This window comes from Morone saxatilis, unplaced genomic scaffold, assembly GCF_004916995.1.
Source record: "Morone saxatilis isolate NCDOM2014 unplaced genomic scaffold, NCSU_SB_2.0 Contig24, whole genome shotgun sequence".
In the NCBI taxonomy this organism is placed as follows: domain Eukaryota; kingdom Metazoa; phylum Chordata; class Actinopteri; family Moronidae; genus Morone; species Morone saxatilis.
The window spans coordinates 1,912,269-1,919,425 of NW_023339807.1; the positions used below are offsets into that span (position 1 = coordinate 1,912,269).

Below are 7,157 nucleotides of genomic sequence, written 5' to 3' on the forward strand. Positions count from 1 at the left end.
CTCATTATATTAGCTTTAAAGTTGACAGTTAATGATTTCTATCTAAATCTTATATTGTATAACATTGATCATAAATCATTGATCTAAGATATACCTTCAAGTGAATTCAAACCTCTCACGTTTTTTACTTATGCTTTTTAACCACCACACAGGATGCTATTTAAAATGAAATCCCATCCTGGCCACCCCCCTCAACTACAAATCCCAGAGATCCTTGCCAGGGCCTAATCTGGTCATATGACCAGGCAGCAGGAGCAGGTGGTTCTTGGTCATATGATGTTGTTAGCCAAGGCTGAGGAGCAGCAACATCTGAGCTAAATCACAGCCCACATCACTCCCTACGTTGAAAGGTAAAGCCTCCTTTTCACCTTGTTTTTATGCCTTTAATGGCAGATGCTGCAGCCTCACACAAAGACAGGACGAGCAGAAGGAGAGAAGAGAAGAGGGGAGGGGAGAGGAGAGGAGGAGAGGGGAGGCAGGGTTGAGGGGGATGGGAGGCCATCCGCGATGCCTCTCTGTTGCCTCCTCTAGAAAACAAGGAAGCACAGATGTTTGTAGTGTGTGTACATCTATCTGCTGGAAGCATACTGTGCCTGAGGTTGTGTGTAAGGAGTGTGTGTGTTTGGATTGCCATGTTGTTGGAGATCTGCACAAATCTGATAAAGAAGGGATGGATAGGGGGATGTGTGACAAGCAGTCCCTCTTTTAATATAAGAGCTATCTGTTGTTCTTTAAGCAGGAAGGCAAACATGATTTAATGGTTGATTCCTGTTTCCTATCCTCCTCCATTTCATTAAAGTCTTGGCAATGTGGGCTTATGTTTTTAGAAGCAATATTTCTGATGTAAGTTTAGTATTTTTTTTATGATTTACTAAGGTTTTAAAACTAGGTAGGGCTTTTAATGGATGCATGTGATCAGTGTTGGGGGTAACGCGTTACTGTAATCAGATTACATTTGTCTGTAACGCAGTTATGTAATGCATTACTGTTGATAACGTCAGTAATCACATTACAGTTACGAATCAAAAATTATCTCGTTAATTGCGCTTCTTTGGGAGGACCGAAAACACAAATCAAACGTCCCTTAGTATGCGTGCTTACGCAACGCTCGTTTGANNACCTCACTCACGTCACGTCACGTGACATGTAGACGTGACCATAGTGTGACTTACATCTATATAACAACGCATTTTCTGTTTTTTTTTTATTCCACACAGAAACCAACATACAGGGTTGGGAATGTAATCCCATACAAATACTGGTTGTTAAAAAATGTAGTCAGTAACCTAATCCAAACAGTGCCTGAACTGGACCAAAAAAAAAAAGTGCCAGTACTAATTCAGCACAACCCTAACCCTAAACACAACACAACCCTAACCCTAATTTTGCTGGGGTTTTTTTCCGTTTTAACAAGGATATTTTCAGTGCTGTCTTCTTTCCATTAAGCCATCATGTTTACACAGACACCCAGTTGTTTAGGAGTACCTCACCAGCACTGCTGTGGGTAAGATTTTACAAATACTGAACAACAAAGAACTGAACTTGCTAGGGGAGTCTGGGGTATGCATCAAAGCATCGATGTAGTTATTTTTTATTGTATACTTCTTAGAAAAAATAGTGGTAACATTAATGGAGGGTATGGCCACCGTCAAACATCTTCTTCTAAAGTAACAAAAACACAATGATTCCTATATTCAGGTGATTGTTCACCAATGAAATATACCTATGAATAAATATATTCAATTTCTGCCAACAGATCCTCTTAAATATTACACACTGGACCTTAATTTTTGTTTAGTTTTAGATGGGACCTTGGTACAAAGCAAAAAATTATACATACACTATACTAATGGACTGCCCTGAAATGATTAATAATACAGTTGAGACCTCTTTACAGCATTCTTCAGTGGTATGATTGGAGGACCTCCTTGTTGGCTGCTTGAATAGAGAATGGGTTGATTTCAAGCTTAGCAAACAGCAGCCATGATGGTTGTGAATATACTTGTAGTGAGCAATGAAACAATATCAGCAGCACTGTCAGAGCACAGCACTGTGTGTGCAAAAGGGTCTGTCAGATAGATTGCTGCTGAGAGTGGAGTACTGTATGAATGCTGTGGTCCAACCTTATTCGTCTGCCAACCTGGCTGGCAGACTTCACTCCATGTATCATCCGGGGCATTTTCAGAGGTGAGACCTGGAGTGGCATTGGCAACCCCTTAAATCTGATTGGCCAACCCAAGAGCCACGCCATTATCCTTAACTCTTTCATCCCACACTGCCTTTCAGAGGCTGTAGCTGGCTAGACTGGAGATACTGCTATCATGTGAAACTAGATGATCTAATGCAGTGGTTCCCAACCTTTTTTCTAAAAGGACCCCTTTTCTATCATTGTGTGACGACCCCTGGTGTCAGTGATTTTATGGAGTTTTAATATTGTATTAAAAAGTATTAATTAAAACAAATAAGCAGATTATTTCCTGTTTAGGGAACTTTTTACAATTAATTTTGAACAATCACACATACTAATTAGGCATCGTTTTTTTTTTTTTTTTTTTTTTTTTTTACAAATTCTGTGTTTTCATGTCCCTGACACTTGGCCATTATTCTGTTACTGTTTACTTTACATTTACTTTTACTTTGCCTCATAGAAGTGAACCACATGCTGCGATATAGGCCTACTATGTATATTTCTTATATTTTCTGGCACACCTTAAAATCAAGACAGCTGTGCAATCCACTATGAAGCTTGTGACCCCTATTGGGAGCCATTTTCAAAGGGTTCCCTTGACGTCTGACCTAAAGATATCTGAATGAAAATAGGTTCTATGAGTACTTTCCAAACATGCCCACTTTATGCTAATCCCATGCAGTTTGGGGCAAAAAAACATGCAGTTTTTTGCATGTAGTATAAATGTGTTATTTTTGCTTAGTGTATTTAAATATTTCTACATAATGGGGTCCATAAACAGTACTGGAATTACATAAATTGTGAATGAATGGAAAGCTGAGACACATACTTCATGCCACCCCTGCAAAAGTCAATGCCCCACTTGTGGCCCCTAAAAACGCTGGGAAAGTCTCCTGGGTATCATATAAACGAAAATCTCAGCAAATTAAGGTTGCTCTATTCTTAGTGACAGTGACTCATAACAGATCTTTGTTGACATGGTCATACATGTATCGTGATATTTTAACATAGATTAGGGTCACTTCCTGGATTTCTGCTGCATAGAGAAAAGCACAGAGGAAATGGAATCAACTACTGTTTTCTGAATTTAATGTATGCAGGAGGCCATGTAGTGTATGTAGGTGTACAGTTGTGTGTTGCAAATGACATTCACATCATACAATGTTCCATTAACATATTACATAACATATAAGAGTTAGAAAAGAAGAGTGTAAGCTTATAGCAGTGGTTCCCAACCTTTGCCCTAAAGGGACCCCTTTTTTATCATTGAGTAAACTGCCTGACTCCTGACTAAGTGATATGTTTTATGGATATTTAATATTATATGAACCCAAACAGTTTCTGTAAAACTAGTGATTTTGATTAATTTTGAGCAGATTATTTCCTGTGAATATTAGTTAGTAATAGTTTTAGAAACTGTTTATACAATTCTGTCTGTATTATGTATTTTAAATGTTTTAACAATCATACATACTATCTAAGCAAACAATAGCATTTAGTTTTCACAGAAATATATAAAATGCTGAGACATAGGCCTACTGTGTATATTTTAACACCCCTTAAAATCGTGAAGGCCTTGTGACCCCCAATGAAGCTTTGGCAACCCCAAGTGGAGGTCCCGATGCGAACCACTGGCTTAAAGGACCAGTGTGTAGTGGCATCTGGTGGTGAATTTGCAGATTGCAACCAACTGAATACTGCTCCTGTTCCAAGTGTGTAGGAGGTACTAAGGTAGCTGCGAAAAACATGAAAGGCCCCTTTCTGGAGACAGTGTTTGGTTGTTTGTTCTGGGCTACTGTAGAAACATGGCAGTTCAACATGGTGGGCTTCATAAAAGAGGACCCGCTCCATCTGTAGATGAAAACAGCTTATTCTCAGGTAACAAAAAACAACAATTCTTATTTTCAGGTGATATACACTAATAAAAACAAATCTATCAATATTATATTCCATTTCTGCCAATAGATCCTGCTTAATGTTATACATTGGACCTAATTTTAATTTAGTATAGTTTTACTTTAATATAATCTAAACTCTCTCCATGTTTTCTGGGCATGTCTGAAATTAATTATTTCTCTATGGTGTGTTAGCCAGAGTATGTAACAGGATGTTGAATGGTGGGTGTTTGCTGCATGACTCATCGCTCATCTAGCCAAACTGGACAGCAGTTTTACCACTCATGCTCTTCTTTGGTCTTCCCATTTGATCTTGTAGTTGCAATTTGATTATGTGCTGTTTGTGCTGTCTTTTTCCTCAGTGGTGATTCAGTGGATCACAGTATGAGCGAAGATTTTTATATAGACGAACCATGGTTTTAGAAGTTGGGACCTTGTGGGTGGGGTCATGGGGGACTCTCTAAAACTACACTGTGATGGCATGTTTGTTTGATGTGTAAGAAAAGCCATTTAGAAATCAGTAACAAGTATTACAGTGTACTGGGAGAACTTGCACCAGTCTAACCTTAGGATTCTCCTCATGCTGTAGAATTTATTTCATACCAAATCAAACATGACATTAAAAATATTTGTTAGGGCAAGGAAGATTTTGAGTCAGTGCCATAATAAAACTTGGTGAAGCAGACAGTCCTTCCATTTTGCAGGCTTTTTGTAGTGTTTTTTGTAATTGTAGTGGCTTTTCTAAAATAATTGCTATGCATGTTGAGAAGTTTTAATAAATTCTGCAGTGAACTCAAATTAAAAGTTGCAAAAATAGTTTTTATTTTCTTCATAATAAAAAATTAAAAGCAACTTGTTCCATTGTCAGTTAAATCGCACTGGACCATTGACAGTATATATAATGGACAGAGCTTCTGGGTCCTTCCAATAAATCCAACACGAAAGTGTCTTAAACCTGCATTATATGTAATGGCCAGCAGGAGGCAGATCCATTGGCTGCAATAAAAAAAAACAAAAAAAAAAACATGCAGTCTTATGGAGAGATGAGTCGACTTCTCACTTGATTAATTAGCTCAATAAACAGTTTCCTAATGAGTTTATGGTCTCAATCTCTAGTTTGTATTCTTACATACAAAATGATGTATATTTAGTAAATTATGGTCCATTTAGAGTAAAATAGACCATACAGCAGGGTATGCTTTAGGGTATGGCTACCTTGTGATTGAAGGTAGTTTTCATTGAGTCCGTTCAGCTCAACGCAACCAAACTCAGATCAAACTGTCAAACTAGGCAGTGCTGATCAAATATGGATCCACATTATGTTACTGCGTTGACTATTTCTCTCCTAAAATGGTTTCAGAAACATAACATACTGTTTAGCTGTAATACAAGACTGACCAGGTGAGCCACGACTCAAAGTCAAATGGTGTCAAAACTCAGCCAGTCAAAACTGCGAGCCAATGAGAGCAGCTCAACTTGCAGTACGTTACATCCACCTAACTGTCATGGCGACGACCATCACACCAAACTTGAGGCTTCAGATGCCCAAACATACGAACCTGTTTGATTGCATGTCTATAAGCCAATCACAGTGTCCCACATCATTTAAAGAGGATTTTAGTAGAGCTACAACTACTTTTTCAGCATGGCAGACTGTGTGGCAAGGAGGAAGCGTAAGGAACATCTTTGTCATTATCCATTGGAATCAATAAAAGTAAATTGATTTATTGCTAATGATGTATGAGTTGATTTAGTGTAAAAATCCACTACCTCATTAATTAGTATTAAGAACATTGGTCTGTTTCTGAACTGGTTAAGATACAGTGCATCCAGAAAGTATTCACAGCACTTGACCTTTTCCACATTACGTTACAGCAAATTTCCCCCAAAATTCTACACACACAATACCCCATAATGACAATGTAAAAAAGGTTTATTCAAAATAAAGAACAAAAATATAACATGTACGTAAGCATTCACAGCCTTTGCTCAGTACTTTGTTAAAGCACCTTTGGCAGCACTTACTTGCATTTTACTACCAGTCTTTGCTCAGCACTCAAGTCTTTTTGAGTATGATGCTACAAGCTTGGCACACCTATTTTTGGGTAGTTTCTCCCATTCTTCTTTGCAGGACCTCTCAAATTCCAGCAGGTTGGATAGGGAGCGTTGGTGCACAGCTATTTTCAGATTTTTCCAGAGATGGTCAATCGGGTTCAAGTCTGGCCTCTGGCTGGGCCACACAGAGTTGTCCTGAAGCCACTCCTTTGTTATTTTAGCTGTGTGCTTAGGGTCATTTGTCCTGTTGGAAGATAAACTGTTGCCTCAGTCTGAGGTCCAGAGCCCTCTGGAGCAGGTTATCAAGGAGGTTTCTGTACATTGCTGCATTCACCTTTCCCTTGATCCCGACTAGTCTCCCAGTTCCTGCCACTGAAAAACATCCCCACAGCATGATGCTGCCACCACCATGCTTCACTGAAGGGATGTATTGGCCAGGTCATGATCAGTGCCTGGTTTCCTCCAGACATAATGCTTGGCATTCAGGCCAAAGAGTTCAATCTTTGCTTCATCAGACCAGAGAATTTTGTTTCTAATGGTCTGAAAGTCCTTCAGGTGCCTTTTGGCAAACTCCAGTCGGGCTGTCATATGCCTTTTACTGAGGAGTGGCTTCTGTCTGGTCACTCTACCTGATTGGTGGAGTGCTGCAGAGATGGTTGTCCTTCTGGAAAGTTCTCTCTCCACAGAGCAACGCTGGAGCTCCGTCAGAGTGACCACCGGGTTCTTGGTCAACTCCCTGACTAAGGCCCTTTTCCCCCGAACACACAGTTTGGCCGGGTGGCCAGCTCTAGGAAGAGTCCTGGTGGTTACAAACTTCTTCCATTTACGGATGATCAAGGCCACTGTGCTCATTGGGACCTTCAATGCTGCAAAACATGTTCTGTACCCTTTCCGAGATCTGTGCCTTGATGCAATCCTGTCTTGGCGGTCTACAGACAATTCCTTGGACTTCATGGCTTGGTTTGTGCTCTGACATGCACTGTCAACTGTAAGGTCTTATATAGACAGGTGTGTGCCTT

At 39.6% G+C, this 7,157-nt stretch overlaps 1 protein-coding gene across 1 annotated transcript in view; it reads left to right on the forward strand.

Moving 5' to 3' along the window:
• Positions 1 to 246: 246 nt before the first annotated feature.
• Positions 247 to 7,157, forward strand: part of tsnare1 (T-SNARE Domain Containing 1) — a gene marked incomplete in the record, with an annotated part of 179,588 nt that continues 172,677 nt past the window's right edge. The window contains 1 exon segment of the mRNA XM_035672877.1: positions 247 to 350.